The sequence below is a fragment of the Struthio camelus genome, chromosome 6 (assembly GCF_040807025.1).
Source record: "Struthio camelus isolate bStrCam1 chromosome 6, bStrCam1.hap1, whole genome shotgun sequence".
NCBI lineage: Eukaryota > Metazoa > Chordata > Aves > Struthioniformes > Struthionidae > Struthio > Struthio camelus.
In genome coordinates, this window is record NC_090947.1 from 16,764,800 (window position 1) to 16,781,123 (window position 16,324).

Genomic DNA, 16,324 nt, shown 5'->3' on the forward strand with positions numbered 1-16,324 from the left:
TTCAGATCTTTAGTGTGTCTTTGTGATGGCACTGAACCCCTAGTAATGTAAAAACTCTAAAAGCTTGTTTTTGAATCTTGCTAATTGTTTTGTGTTGTGACGCAAAAACAAAACAAAAAACAGAAAAAAGCCTTATAGCATTCTCAGAAATATTTTCCTCACTTCCTAGTAATTTAAATGACTTACTTAAACATAGCAAGTGATGCTTTTTGACTGTAAGGCAGTGGATTCAGAAATAAACCACTTCAGGAATGTATATAAAGATTATTGTATGTCAAGAATGACTTCTCAATAGGATGGGTGAAATAAACAATGCATGATAAAGATATGCATGATAAATTATACAATAAAAAGTTAGCTATACGTTCCCAGAATGGGGAAGCAACTGAATTACTCTAAGAATTTACAGTTATCCAAAGTAAAGATAACCTAGGGGAAATATTCTTTTACGTATAATGTGGTGCTTCAATTAAAGCAGAACTTTGTTCATGACAGGACAGAAATATACCTGCCTAAATATTTAGGAAGGAGAAGATGACATGCTCACCACACATTCCTGAATCGCTGATAGTGTATAATATTAACTTAATGGTGGATGACCTCCGTATGCTGTAATATCCCATTTTATTTTATCTGTATTGATTTTGAACTAACTAGAAATCCCGACGTCTAGTATACCTAGCTGCTTTCTCCACAGCTTGCATCCTACAGGTGAGTCTATTGGTTGAGAGGATAACTTAAACAACAGCTCATTCTCTTAAGAATTTATTGGTAAATATCAACAATTAATTAAAATGCTTCTGAGAGAAGGTGACTTCTAAATGAAGGTATCTTTCTGTACCACTTTAATAGGAAAACACAGGATAAATAAAACAATCAGCTGATGTAAATTAGCATCTCCCTTTGCCCGAGTGTAACTCTAACCATTTACATTGGTTGATGTTTCATCTCTTTAGCTTTATATCTCCTGTACCTCCCTTCTCTTAAAGATTAATTACTTTTAGTAAAGCTTTCGCCAGAGCAAAGACAAGGTAGCTATATGAAAGAAAACTTCAGAAAACTGCTTCCAAGAGTAAATAAGCTCAGTTTTCCAAAATGTCTTTCACAGTTATTAGTCTAAAAATCATAGAAAAAATCAATGGGTTCTAAATTTCTAAACACCAAAAAGTTGTGAAAAGAGTTGGGACTTAGTTGTGTAACTGCCACTTTCTATGTCTAAAGTTTAAGTAGGATTCTTCAAGTTAGGTCATAAGTGCCTGGACCATGTGTATTTATATCTTTTACCTGACTATCTTACCGTGAATATCTTAACTCATGAAAATATTAGAAATATTTTGTATTTTCCAAAGGTGAATACCAAAAATTCAGAAAGTGATTAGTCTGCTAGAATGTAGCATATTGTCTTTAGAATCTACAAAGAATAATTGCTGTCCTTACGCTGCAATAAATTTCAACATACAGCATTTTATGGAGGGGTTTGTATTTCATGCTGATATGTCATCAAGTGAAAAATGGAGCATGAATTTGCAAGGAGGGAGAAGCTGCCTCAGCTTTATCATAACAGTAGTTCACTCTGTAATATGGTAGATGCTAGAAAGGTCACATTTAGTTTACCTTAAGCAGCATGTTCATAAGACCTGCCATTGAATAGCCAGTTATTTATGGAATCCAACTGCCCTGGAAAAAATGTGTTCTGTTACTCAGCGGAGTCCTCGGAAATAACACTGACTTCCTACACTGGTATAATATACAGCAGATTTTGGTTCTTAATCTCAAGACGCTGGAGTTCTAGTATAATGTCAACATTACTCTGAGCTACTGGATTTTACAGAAGCAGATTATAATTCTTTTTAAAGAGAAGTCACATACCTTAGAAAATAACAAAATGTGGGCATTAGCAAACACTAAAAATAAACATTTTTGTTTACTCAGAGGTGCTGAGCTAAATGTAATTCCAGTAAGTGATACATGATAAAATTTAATTACATAGCAAAGATCAAGCTCAGTTACTGATTTAAAAAATGACTGGATCTGAATCAGTAGGTTTTGTGGTTAATTGTAGTTTTCCAAAAGCTACTAGTTACTGTATGTGAAAACAAATGTGCAATTTATTTTTAATGTAGAAGTGTCAAAGAGTGAACATAAACATGTCACAAAAAAATCCCTTCTGTTTTTCTTCTGAGCTAATATCCTTAAAGGTTTCCAATCCTAATTTGTCCAGTCCTTTCCATAAAGAAATGTTGGAGGGTGGGGGGTGGAGCACTTTTGGGTGTTTTGGGTGAAATTTTAAATGGATTGCCATTTTAAATTAACAGCTATAGTAGCAACGCTAATTTCGGTCTAGAAGTGCTGTTGAAATACGTACTTTAATGGAACAAACAAATGATCTTTTCATGGTTAGGTTTATGAAATGCAGATAAAACAGCTTGTAAAAAGTTGTTTGTATTGCAGTGACTTTAGATGAGAAACTAGTAATCAAAGAATGTGATTTCTTTGTCTATCTCTGCAACTTCTCAGGTAAATGATATCAACCTCCTTTGGAATTCTTAGCGTTCTTCGCAGTTTTGCCATCGTCCTCCTCATCAGAGTCAGAATTTTGCTCTTCCAGTCATGTAATAATGTAATCTTATGCATTATAGAGTAGGATATAAGCCACTTCTGTGAAATACTTAGAAATCCTTAGATGAAATGGTATAAATTAGTCGAAACAAAAATATTGTTACTTTTTACTGAAAGAATTTCATACAAAAGAGTTACCTTGGTATACTGCAATATTCTTAGTGATGTGAAACATTTTCTTTATGACTTTGAAAACATACTCCCGTAATATAAACCTCATAATTTCTTACTCCATTACTCAGCAGAGAAAACCTACTGTTTTGCTAACACTGAAACTTAATTAGTTTATTTGCAGCTGTCACTGTATATACATTTTGGGCTTTATCTTTAATCTATAGAAGAATCTATTCCCTGTTAAAGTCTGTACAACTGTTCTTGAAATCAAACTGAAATCATAACGATGTTTGGCTGTAAAATTTACCTTATACCATCAGTTCAGAAAATTCTTCTCTATTGTTTTTTAAAAGTTAGAAATAAACTTCTGAGTCAGGTAAAAATTACTTAGTTCTAAAGAAAAGTACTGAGAAAAAAATACTCTAATAAGAAAGGATGAGTTTTAAATATTAAGTTTAAAATTATATTTATTGCTTACCTTAATTTGGATCCGTTTAATCTGGAACGGTCAAATAACTAGTTTCGAAGCTTATCTCTCTCAATTGTTTAGTAAAATCGTAACTTGAGAATTCATTATATAAGGTCAAAATAGCAGGTGAACCAAAGACAAAATGGAACATTATGAGCAAATGTGCAGGATAAAATCATGCTTTCCAGAAGCAATTCTCATTTTGGGCCAGGGATATTTCTACTATATATTCATTAATTTCATGCATGCTAAAAAATGAATAAGAACAAGAGCAATGAATAAATAATTTTTTAAGGCTTTGCCTACAGTGAAGATAGAAATGTTTTATTTGAAATGATTTCTAGTTTAAATAGCTGTCTATGCTAGAACTTTATGTTTTGGTCTTATTCACTGTAATGTAGGTATTCTCTCTCAAGTAGCTTTGACATGTTCCATATAACCAGGATGTCAAGATAGAAATAATTATGATTTTATGAGAATAATGGAATTACTGGAAGTATTCACAGCTTTCAAAAGATACTTTACAATACTAGAATATCAAATAGATAATTTAGAGCTTATTTTTCTGTATATTTACAAAAATAAAAGAAAGAGAACAGACTTACCTGAGAGAAAATCTAATAACTTTCAGAGGTAACAAAGTTTGAAAAGTTTGAAAGTAATACTGATGAAAGTATTTAGGCATTATGAAGGTTATCTTAGTACAACCTTTTCAGCAGTCCAGTAAGAAGTAAGGACTTGATACAGGGCAATAATTGTGGGATGGCTTCTTGGGGAAAGACAATTTTAATCACCAACAGACATCTCTTCTTAAGAGATACTGTGACAACCTTCACATACAAGACAAGTCCCCAGATATCAGGAAAGGCATAAGTGCAAGCCCAGATTGCCTGTAGATCTTTTTTGTAGCTTCAGTATGAGAGGAGTTCTTTTTAGCTGAAAGTCTAAAGCCCAAGACAGACCCTTCTTTCTCTTAGATCTTGCTTTACCATCATGGAAGTAGACATTTACCCTAATTAGGGTTTTTTTTTTATCTCTGAAATAAGACCAGATTCTCTCCAGTGATGTCAACTGATTTAAATTAGTTACTGGTCTGAAGTAGTCTGTAGTTCAGAGTGAACATGTTGCTTGAAAACGCAGCCTTCTGGAGGTGTCATGGGAGCATCACAGCCTTCCCTTGGTCAAGAGCTGAGTTAAGTGAATACAATCTGCCCTGGCTGACAGGACAGCGCACACAAGAACTGGGTGTGATGAGCCTTGGGAACCGGCCCTGGCTCAGCAAGTGTCCGGAGAACACCACCTGGAAGTGCTGGAAAGGTACAGCGTGATATCACTGCCGACTGATTTGACTGGTGACCTGTACTGACATCTAGTTATAAACCTCCAGTAACAGCCAGTGGTGGGTGACGTTGTGCAGCCGTCTGACGCGGCGGGAAGCAGAGTGCACAAGGTGGGACGTTACAGGTTGGGGTCGAACTGCGGCCCAGAGCCTGGCGCTGAGACTGGCCAGAGCGAGAGCAACGACTGGGGCAGGTCTTCTCGGTTGCCTGTAGCTGTATATGTGTGCGAGTGAAAAGCTTTCCCTGATGCAGCCTGTCTTCTGCTTTGCACTCTTAGTAACTGAACTTAGGCATGTTGCGTTGTCTGGTGATCCTTTTCCCCCTGTGGCAGGAAAGAGAAAAAAACACCAAACTTTTCATGTTACATAGGGAAGATCAGCAAAATTGTGCTCAATTTTTCCCTTATGATAATGTGTTACACAGTATAAGAGCAATACTTTGTTTTGTTTTGTTTTCTCCTCTTAAATTGTTGGGATTGGGAGGCAGATTGGAATTCATACCAAAGCTTTAAAAATAATGAATTTAGCGTGTTTGATCTCTTTTTTCAGGCAAGTGATGGGTACATCACATAATCCTCGCATGAGGTGCGTACATATATGCATATCTGTGTGTATATGTGTGTGCCTATTTACATACGCACATAGGGCTGTCCGCAGGGGAGTAACAGAAATACAAACCCATAGAGAGATGAAGGAAAGCATTGACATCTTCAACACACAGTTAGTATAAAATGATTTTTGAAGTGCATTTTTAATGAGGTATGAGCTAGTTTGCTATTTTTGCCAGATACAGCTATCTAACATATAGGAAAAACAGGCATTTGCAGATACTGGTCTTGATCTGTAGCCAAAAACATTTGCATGTCAACACAAAGACAAAACATAAATATGTTACACAGTGCAAGGAAGGATTGGTGAAATAAGTATTTTTATTGTTCATTTAACAGGTCTATCATGAAGAAATACAGGATCTGCTCAGTCTAAAAATCAGAAATGTAGAAGACCTATTAAGGTTATTAACCTAACCTGTTGGCTATTGTCTATTATTTCATGCATAAGATTTTTGAGATTATATGCTTTGAGCAGTGGTACAGTAGAGTGATCACCTCCTTTAGGGTTTAACTGATTATACTGTTAAGCCTTTTCTCTGCGTTCTTAGCCTTTTCCTTTGCTTTTTTTTTGTTTATTCCCAGTTATACTTAAGTGGTCTACTAAATGCATTATTTTCAACAATACTCACCTCTTCTTGTTTTTTAATTCTTCTAAATATTTATAGATGGTTACATTCTCACTTAGTAGGCATTTGACTAATCTGTAAAAACTTTTCTGCTTTACAAATTATTCCTGTTAGCCCCTTGCCACATTATGTGTAACCGTAAATTAAATGTACTTCTAACTTCATCTGTCAACAATCCAAAAAGAAGAACTCAGCTTACTGAAGTACGATGACCTAAGCCAAAAGAACAGAGAATTTAGTTTTTCTAGATGAATCATGAGAGGATCTGGGAAATACACGTAAGTAGCAAAGCAAAATAAGCATCCCCTCCTGTGCTGATCAGCCATCCAATGAAGTGCTGAAGGTTACTGCTCCTTGCTTTGTTGGCTGCGTTTCAGCTCTCTTTGAGACCTGACCGCTGATTTGAAACTGACCCACACAGATGGGCAGCCATGTGCTGCCCAGGAGCATTTTAAGCAGAAGATTCCCTGAAGCCCGCAGAACAGATCAAGGGCCCAGACAAACTGTGTATAAGCAAATATAGAAGAAGACAGAGAAGAATCAAATGTTTGGCAGTTCTTTGAGCAATATTAGAGAGCTGGTGGTATTCTTCTGCCTGAGGGCAACCTGGAAACTTGCTAATTATTGTGATCCTTCAGAATTAAACAGAACAAAACCCAGCAACATTAACAACATTTTAAAAAGCTTTTCAGAATATCTAATTTTTAGTTTCAGATGCTTCAATCTTTTATCGGCAGCAGCAGAAAAATGTTAAGTGTTAAAGGTGTTTAAGCTTTTTGAAGTTTTTTTTATGGAGAGATTTCATATATCCACATGGATTTTAAAGGTTTGGAGGTTTTTCAATTTAAATTCATTTTCTGGAGAGAAGAAAAAATATACTGATTTTTGCAAATATCTACTGCAGGAGAGCATATCCAACAGTGTGATTCATGCTTAATTACATAGTGACTGTCAAGTATACCTCTTGAGATTATCCCTTCTTAGAGTATTTGGGCTTGACTTGATTCAGTATCAATTTTATTGTGATATACATGAAAGAAAAAATTAAACTTCTTGGTATTTAAGAGCAATGGAGAGATGTCTATGGTTTGGAAGTAACATCTGTGGTCAAACTCCCCGGAATCAGTGAGAAGATTCCAGAAAGATTTTGTGGCTTTGGATCCAACCTGTCTATATAAAGTTTGGGAGGAAATTTGCATGCATATCCATTTGCCCATGCAGATGTCTATTTCCATATTCAGAATAAAGAGTTGCACACATCAGCAACTGTTTTCACTTGCAAATAAGGGTTTCTGTGCATATGGATTTTATAGGAGCTTTATGAAAAAAGTCTCTTTAATAACATAGCTAGTAGTGCCTCCTACTTCAATGTCACTGTTCCGGAAGAGTCATTGCTATCACAGTTGCCTAACAGTTGTGAAATTTTATTTCTGAAAAGGTTCATTTGCAGATCACCTAAAGGACAGATTTGGAACAGAGTAAGATAAATAGTAGTTCAGTAATGAACATGATCCGTAAGTTTAAAAACTTAACGTTTTCTTAGCCTCAATGACCTTTAATTTTAACCATCTGAAAGTTAAACTTCTGACCTAATCTAGTCATCTCAACTCACTCAAGGTAACTGAATGAGTAAGGCATTGCCACTGGGACTTTATGGGCATTGTCGTAAGATAGAGCTGTAGGACATCTAGTGAGTTGTAGCTTCTTTTAGGAGGTGCCTATCTTTCTGTAAGTATCCAGAGGACTCAAGGGCATGAATTTTACCTTCGATCTTGAGTTGAGCCTAAAAATACTAATTTTCTCTAATTTTTGCAAAATGTTTTTCTATCAATCAGCATATATTCTGTGGAAGGCTGGAATTTTACCTGCTAGAATGTGGGAAGTGAAAGGGAATAGAATACGTAATAAGAAGCACAAAAGATCTTACTTAGTTTATTGGATGTGGTCTTTTGTTTTCCCTCATTGCAATATAGAAAGCTCAGCCTTACAAAAGTGATTATTATACAGCTTTTTGGCATTGCTGCTTAGATGAAAGGATCACTTGAAAGTATATTTTGCTTTTTAGACACGGTGGTAGGGAAGTCCTACACCACTCCGAGATGATTAGAAAGAAAGAGTAATCTATTTGAACCAGCCTCCTTCCTGTTTCCCCCCTTGCTTCAGGGAATTAGTACTTTACCGCTGGCCTAAGACAGCAAACAGCTCTGGTGCCTTCATTCCCCTGAGCTGCTGATTCAGCTGTGGGGAGGAGGGACTCGCTGGCATTGCAAGGCTTGAGAGATGCATGCCCAGACTGAGTGGTCGTCATGTTGCCTGCATTAGTGAGGGCTAACAACTGAGCCCCAAACACTTACAAATAGGTTTAGTTTGGATTCAAAATCCATAAATATTATATAAAATAGTATTTTTTCCTAAACCATCTCACAGCTGCTGTGGTTGAATATCCCTGATCAGGATGCAGACATGACATTTTTCTTTGTCTGTAGCATGCCTTCTGTCCATGAATCAGAGCAGAGAGAGGCTTTATATATCATTTTCTCTCTCTCTTTGCTGGAAGCACAAAGACTGTGCCACATTTGTCATATGGGCTGATGGAAAGCATATGGATATAGGTATTCCTTGTTGCGGGCAGGCATGTTCTGCTGACAGAACATAAGAAAAATCTCCAGGCTGCTGCAATTTTTCATACTATCTGTGTTTGGCATTTAATGCCACAATTATAGCAATTTGGTTTTATTATGCAGACTAGAGGAGGATGTTTAACTTCCTAATGTTTGGAATGGCTGCCTGTTTGAATCTAACACCTCAGGGACAGACTGGGAACCCTTTTTCCTCATCAGATCACAGAGAAGCAGCAGGTGCTGTATGATGCAGCCCGAACAATTGCTCAGCTCCTTGTGTAGCCAAGGCCCCAAAATGACATGGTCCTTCCTACAAAGGCTTTGATGCTTGCTGCTGTGAGTTACCTGAATATATGCAGGCTTTTGCCCCACATGTAAACGAACTTGTTCTCCTGTGAAAGGGTCATTCACAGGAAGGTAGATAAGCTCCAATAATATTATATATGCCACAAGATAGACAGTTGTACAGCAGAAGAGAGCTTTAGTTACTCTGACTTACTCCTAAGGGAAAGGACAGCTCTTGGCTTGTAGCTCACATGTCAGCTCAATAAGGGCTCCCGTGGCAGTGCTGGGACTGCACTTGAAGGCACATGCGAAGAGCTGATGGGATTTGAGAGGCAGGGCTTGGAGAGCTGGGATGTATAGCTGGAGAATGAATGCAGAAGATCAAGATCCTCATCTGAGGGGTGTGATATGTTTTAGAAGCATCAGAAATAGAGAACTGGTGGCCTATTTTGGCTAAAAAGCAGGTTAGTCTACTGCAATAACAGAACATATGACAGTGGCGGAAGAGAGGTTGAGAATTTCTGCCATCTTCCATTGTCAGGTAGTTGAGTGGGTCCTTCCATTATTTTTGGTGGGCCTGAGGGTAGAGTCCTAAAATTCTCATGCAGCACATTGCAGGTTGCAATGTATTTTACATAATCAGCATGAGGTATTGTTATTCAAAGAGTACTGGAGGCCATGAAACAACCCAGACAGTTGCCAAGCAAGGAGTTGAGAAAAAGCTGACTCTGCAGCAAAGAATGTATTCCTTGCGTTTAACCCAACTAACTGTTGAAATAAATTAGATTGAAGTAGTCTGAAGGGTGCAGAAGGTAGGAAAATGCAAATTGTCAGTGAGCATGGCAGATGTGATAAAGCCCTTTGCCGGATGGAAGAAATTAGTTCTGTTGAGCATTTCAGGGCCTATAAAGAGTGATAGGGGCTGGGAGGAAGGCAGGAGAAATGAGGAAGGAAACAGAAAGAAAGGCCTGAGTTAGGAATGTTAAGTATCAAGGGAAAAATGTCAGGACTTGAGAAGCAGCACAAGAACCCAGAATCTCTAAGGTGATGCATGAGCTGTGATCAGATCTCATTTAACTTTGCTCTGCTTTTTTTTTTTTCCTAAGAAATGTTAAGTTAATGTAATGTATCCTGAAGTTGTTGATAATAGTCACATTAGGCAGCTGGTGACATAGTTTGTCATTCTCTCTGCTTTGAGGAGTGTCATGGTAAGCTGCAACAGCTGTTGTCCCTTACTGTAAGGGATTCTCTTTCCCATCTGCTGTAAGAACAGCTGTTCAGTGAGGCTGGAATATTCTCTCCGTCAAGCTGGCCCCCTTGGTGAGTGGCAGTAGTCCTCAGCTGGTGTGTTACGGGAGCGTTGGGGTGAGTATGGTTATCGATGGTAAATATATAAAGTACGTATGTATCTTGCATACATTTCTAATGGGGCATATAGCTCCATATAGACTTTACCTGACTTATAAAGAGAAAATCAGATATCATTAAACTGAAATAAAATTATAAACTAAAAGCCTGAGGGAGAGCCGTAATGGTTTTTACCTTATCTTTAGATTCACTAACACTCTGATCCAGTCCAGTCAGGCAGATGATTAGGGTTGTAGCAACTTACTCTATAGTGGATGTTTACTTCATATAAGAGCATGTACAAAGACAGTGAGATACCACCAGTGCTCTCTGATTTCACACTGAAAACCCTTTCAGTTTGAAGGTGCAATCATATTTTGAACACTGGAAGAATTAGAAACGAAGAATGAAAATCAGACCTGAAAACAATATATGCCTCTCACTGTGTATCTACACATGTATTAATGCGATGGAGATTGAATTCTGCTCAGACAATTAGAGGTCTTTGTGTGGCTTTGTGAGTATTGGGGTCTTTGTGTGGCTAAAAGTTTCCAGTTAAGTGTTCCATATACATACTGATTAGGATATATCAAACTCGTGAAGGGAGCTGAGAAGGGAGTAGTTCCTTTGAATCCTCTGAGAGATGCCACAGAGAAAAATTACATATTTCAGGACTGTATGCTTTCTGTTTTCTGTTTTCTGTTTTTTCTCCCTTACAATTTGTGTTCTTTACGGAATCTATCTTCCTTCTGGGTGGTTTCAGTGTAATAAATAAATGGTATGATATTAAATGATTAGACACATTTGTTGGGAACCTGGAGCATTTATCACTAGTTATTTGGAACTTGTGACAAATTCAAACATATCAATTACCTAAATAGACAGGGTATTTAAAATCATCCTCCTGGAGGCAAATGTTGCATAACCGCAACTATCCAACTCTCTATAGACATGTTTCTACAGAGTCTAATCTTCATTTCTTTAAAAAGGCAGAGAGATAAGGAAATAATTTGAACTCAGGTAGCTCAATTTATTTCAGTATGCAGTATGATTGTGGAAGTTTGATCTGAGTTCCAGGTTTGTTTAGAATTAACAGGAGTTATCTGACCTATATGCTTATGATTTTCTTATGATTATAATTACTAGCAATGAAAAGCTAAAGCATAAAAATTACCCAAAGAATGAACACCAGCCTAGTGAGGTCTCTTTGATTTTCGGTGAGTATTCCACCAAACCCTCAAACAGAGCTGATCTGATATGCTCAATGTTCATGTTTCAGTCAATATCTACATCCAATCTCTTCTGTTTTTTTTTTTTATCAACCTACAATTTTTCATGAAATTATAGCTATAGAACTAGTCAGATAATGGAGTAAAAAATCTTTCTACCAACTGCTACCAAATTTTTCAAAGCCACCTCTGTAATATTTTTTATTCTCGACTGCATTGATAATTTCAGTCTAAAATACTTAATATTACTGTCTTACTCTGAAAATACTTTACAAGAAGACATATGTTCTTATCTCTGCTACAGATGTTGCTAATGAAAGCACTAAGGGTTAAAGTATTTTAGAATACAAAAAACCTTCAGTGATTTCATTTTGACATTAATTCAAACTAGCTAGTAGCTCAATGGATACAGGGATACAAGGAACCTGGGTCAAACGCTTCTCCAAGATACATCTGTGTATAAGACTAACTATGTGTATATGACTATACTATGAAGTATTCTGGATTGATCTTAATTACATCTGAAACCTTTCCTGATAGAAATTTGAACAAACTCTATTTCTCCCCATAGAAAATACTAGCTGATCATCCCTACAAACATTTTGTACAAGATAACAAAGCAACAGCAAGGAGTGAAGAGCAATATTGGTGCATACTTAATATGTCATCTCTAGAACTGAAAAGAATAGGTCACAAAAACCTCTAGCAGTGAAAACTACAAACCAATGAAATGGAAATATTTATTCATGTTTGTGGTTCTTATTTGTGTAAGAAATCATGTTAAGGAATATCAGGAACCTTACTGTCAAGGAAGAAAACCTTGCTTTTCTTCTTCATCATCTACCTTTTATTTCATATTGTAATGTTTGGGGTCCCTCCTGCCACCATTCTCTGTACCTTCTCATTATGAAAACTTTTTACAGCCTGAAGAAAGACAAAAAAGAAATTATAGGAAGCTATTAGGGTAATACATCAAGTGCCCTATAATGTGTCTGTACTACAGACAATGCACTATATTTAATTTGTGTGGGATTTATGGGTGATGACAGTAAGATTTTTGAAAAGAATAATAATTTCACTTTTGGAAGCTCAGGCATCTCAAGTTTTTTGGCCTGTGGACTTTATAGTAGACATTCTGTGAGGTAATGCTTCAAACACATTAGCACATCTGTAAGAGAAATGTTAAAAACATTTTATACTCAGTAGCGTGTTAATATTGTGAGTGCAATTAGGAAGATCTGATCGAGAGATACTATGAGAAATAAAAATGATGGCAGCATCAAAACTTGTCCATTTTTATTTGCATGCTGACAATTTTCTGGAATGTAGTGAAGAGACGAAACAAGCTTAATATTTCAGCTTGTGATAATTTCCCCCTATCTATTTTCTTCTGTGTGGGCTTTAAAAAAAAAAAAAATCCAATATTTGATTAAAAGTATAAGCATGTTAATAACTGCAGTATCATATACTTAGCTACTATTTAAGGATTTTTCCTTCCTAACTTTAGCATGTTAGTCTTTTTTAAATATGATTTGAACGGTTGAATTCAAATTACAGTAGTCTACAGGATTGTCATGCATGTGCTTTATTTCCAGTATAAATTACTATTTATTTTAACATCTTTACATTTTTGATATTGTTTGATATTGTGGATGGCAGCGATATTACAGGCGCACCTGTTTATATCATTAAAATTAGGGCTCTCTGTTTTACTTTAGCTTTTGCTTATTGTCTCCTTTATGAAATACTACAATATCTATTTCTAAGGCTTTTGTGTGTTACATACTTTAAACTCGGCATCAGAATTATCTCAGTTAAAAAAAAAATTTCTCATACATGTGCTCGCTTTTAAAACCATGAGCTTTCAAAAAGTCTGTTTTACTAGAAATGTAGTTGGAAATAACGTTGAAAAATCTAAGCTTTTATAAGTGGAAACATTTTAATATAATCACAATATAAATTCTGTTACTCAGCTTGTGCCAAAAGACCAAAGAGAAATAGTATTATATCTTATTATCTGAGAAATAGTTTTATCTGGATTTGTAGTCACTGTTTACAACTCAAATTAGTATTTTAATTTTAGACAATGTATGTCAGTCTTTGAAAACATAAAAACGGAGAGCCAGTCAACACTTGTAATTGCATTTCTTTACCATTTAAAGTCAGTTTTCTTCAGTCTTCCAATCTGTATGCAGATTAGTAAAGCTTACTGGAGTGGGAGTGTCTAATGTCATGCAGTAATATAGGAGCAAAAAGTTACAACCTTTTTTTGGAGTCTGTCTTGCAGTCTGCATATTATTGTGGTCTGGCTCCTCAGGACTGCGTTCTTTCTTTTTTAAGTTATTAATTAATCCTTAAAAGTATTAGGAAACATCCTGGAAAGGAGACTGTTTGGTGTATGTAAACTGTGTTTGTCACAGTATCACTGGGATACATTTACATGCTAGTTCAGAGGATCATCACTGATGAAGATTAGGCACAAAATGTAATTGGCACTGATTTGAGGAGAAGAGGCAACTTTACTTTTTAGTTCAAAAGTATTGATTTTAAATATATAAATGGTCAGACTGTTTGTTTGAAACCAAAGACTGCCCAATACTTAATGGATAACTTTTATATGTGCTATGTGTATCTAGTCAAAGGTCATTGTCTTATTGGGTGAAAAACTGTAAAAAAACATGCAGGGAAAGGAAAATGCTTGCCTCAAAGGACTTGCAGTTTAAATTTCTTACCAGAAACTTAACCAAGTATTTTTAATAAATTGTATAAACACAGGATAATATTAGCATAATGCAGTGTCCTACAGTGCCCTTCATTTTAATTGCTCTTCTTGATGTGTTTATCGTGAAATAAGAAGTTTTCCTTTAATGATAAATCTTTGCAATGCAAACTTTTGAAATCCAACTTGTGTTTGACGAAATCTAATCCCAGTATGTTACCATTAAAAAAATTGCCCCTAAGTAAAAAGAATTTGCACTTAATCTTCCTAATAAAGTCAGTAAAACAATGCCTCTCTAAGTCGTTGAATATAATTTAAGTTATGTGTTTGCATAATGATTAATAGTGCATTTTTACTACCTAAATATGGAGTGTTTAGACGTGCAGCCAGCTTCAGCAGGAAATGTTATTGTTACACCTGGCAATGGCTTTTGCTCTGCCCAAACACATTTTTATACAAATGTCAGTTGTAAAGTGCACCACATGGGAAAGAAAGCTAAACTTTCTTAATCATATCCTAAAACTTTGCATTCTGGTTCGGGGAAAGCTCCTGAAAAAGAGGAACGTTTTTCTTTCACAGAAACATCTGGACTTGCTTCTGCGTGCTTGGGAGAAGTCTTTAGTGAGAAAGAAGCAGTGGGAGATTCAGGAGAAAAGCAGGGAGCTATTAGGCAAAAGAAATCCTCTGAGGTCGGGGAAGGAAGTTTTTACCACTACAGAGGACTTTATGGAGTGTGTTGCACCCTTGAAAACTGCTGGACAAGAGGAGATAATCCGCTTGTCAAGGACAAATCAGGTAGGCAGTGCATTTTTTTCAAACTTTCAGTGCAGTTAGTCTCACTCGAAGTATTTGAGTTTCTTTAAAAATATATATATTTGATCTAAAAGCATACTTCTCTGATGCTACCAGGAATACCTTGTTCTATTTTGTGTTCAGAGGAGACAGGAAAAAAAAAAAAAAAAGAACTGAGCCATTCATGTGCCACAGCTGAGAGGAAAACTCATGCAATTTTCATATACCAAGCACAATATTTTTTGACATAGTCAGAGAAATATTGCAAAAGCCCTTGGTTAGCTCTCATCTAGAATACTGTAAGCAGTCACCTAAAAAATATATTGCTTTATTGGACTGGATGAGCAAAAGATTTGCTGTTCTGTTTAACAGAAAGGACAATCTAGCTGATGAAAAAATCTTGCAATAACTTTCCTAGGCTTGATTAGCTTAGTAAAATGAAAGTTAAGGAAATATAACAATACCTTATGATTATATCCATGCAGCAAATACCAAGATTAGAGAATAATTATTTAGTTTAAAATACTGGTACACGATTAAGTACATACAGCTCGATCATGAATCAGTTTAAACCTGATGTTAAGAGAAAGTTTCTGACCACCTGAAGAAGGTATCTCTTTCTAAGTAATTTGGGATTTCTGCGCAGACTCGTGACACCAGTGATTCTTTTGGATCTTTGCTTCCCAGGAAGCAGCCTGGGAGGGAGATGAGAAAGCAAAGGAGTGGGTGAGCTTCACAGCTCAGTACTGTGGAGGTCAGACAGGTGGGACTTGCCAAAGAGAGGTGTGCTGATCCAAGTGAGGTGCGTAGCACCGGGAACGTTTTACGTCTAAGCGGAGATTATGCCCTTTAGAGCATTTGTCTGCCAGGTTGTTTTTCAGCGCTGAATGTGGGCATTTCTGAGGCCTTTCATTAACGGTGTGACTTCCAGGCTGACTGCTGCTCGTTGGCGTGGGCAGTTATGATGCTAACCTTCGCCTGACTTAATGATCCTATAGCTGTATTGATCTAAGAAGGTTTTACTCAGATAAATTCATAGCTATGATATTTGCATATCTTAGTACCTAAACCTCCTATAGCTGGTGTGCATCATGACAAATCGTTTTGCTGGTCAGAATTTTCATTTATTCATATGCCCTTTTCTCTTTAGGTATAGCAGAGTTAATAACCCAGAGGCATACAGTCTCCCAGCAGACTTTAGGTCCATTTGAAAGAGCTGTGCCAACTTCCATACAAATTAAATGAAAGAATTTAAGATTGCTTTCAGTTGCACTTAAATAGTTGCACTGTTTTGTTAGTCCCTGGAGATGCTTACCAGCCCATGTTTGCACTTAGCAATGTACAAACACCTCTTCTTGTACAAACCCAATCATTTCTCCCAAATTAACTGATTTATTTATTCAGTAACATCTAACTTTAAATGCTTTTTCCTTAGCATCTTTTGGCATTGTCATTAGCTTTGATAGGCCTTTCCAGCAGTTTGACTGTAATTACTTGTGTCGTACATGTATCTATCAGGTGGCTTGTGTTTAGTGAAATAGGAAGATTTTAAA

General features: G+C 36.4%; 1 long non-coding RNA gene across 1 annotated transcript in view; it reads left to right on the plus strand.

Moving 5' to 3' along the window:
- LOC104145398 (uncharacterized) overlaps positions 1-14,640 on the plus strand; it is a 55,679-nt gene extending 41,039 nt beyond the window's left edge. The window contains exon 4 of the long non-coding RNA XR_694316.2: positions 14,559-14,640. This is a non-coding gene — a long non-coding RNA (uncharacterized lncRNA). The remainder of the gene's footprint in view (positions 1-14,558) is intronic.
- The last annotated feature ends 1,684 nt before the right edge of the window (positions 14,641-16,324 follow it).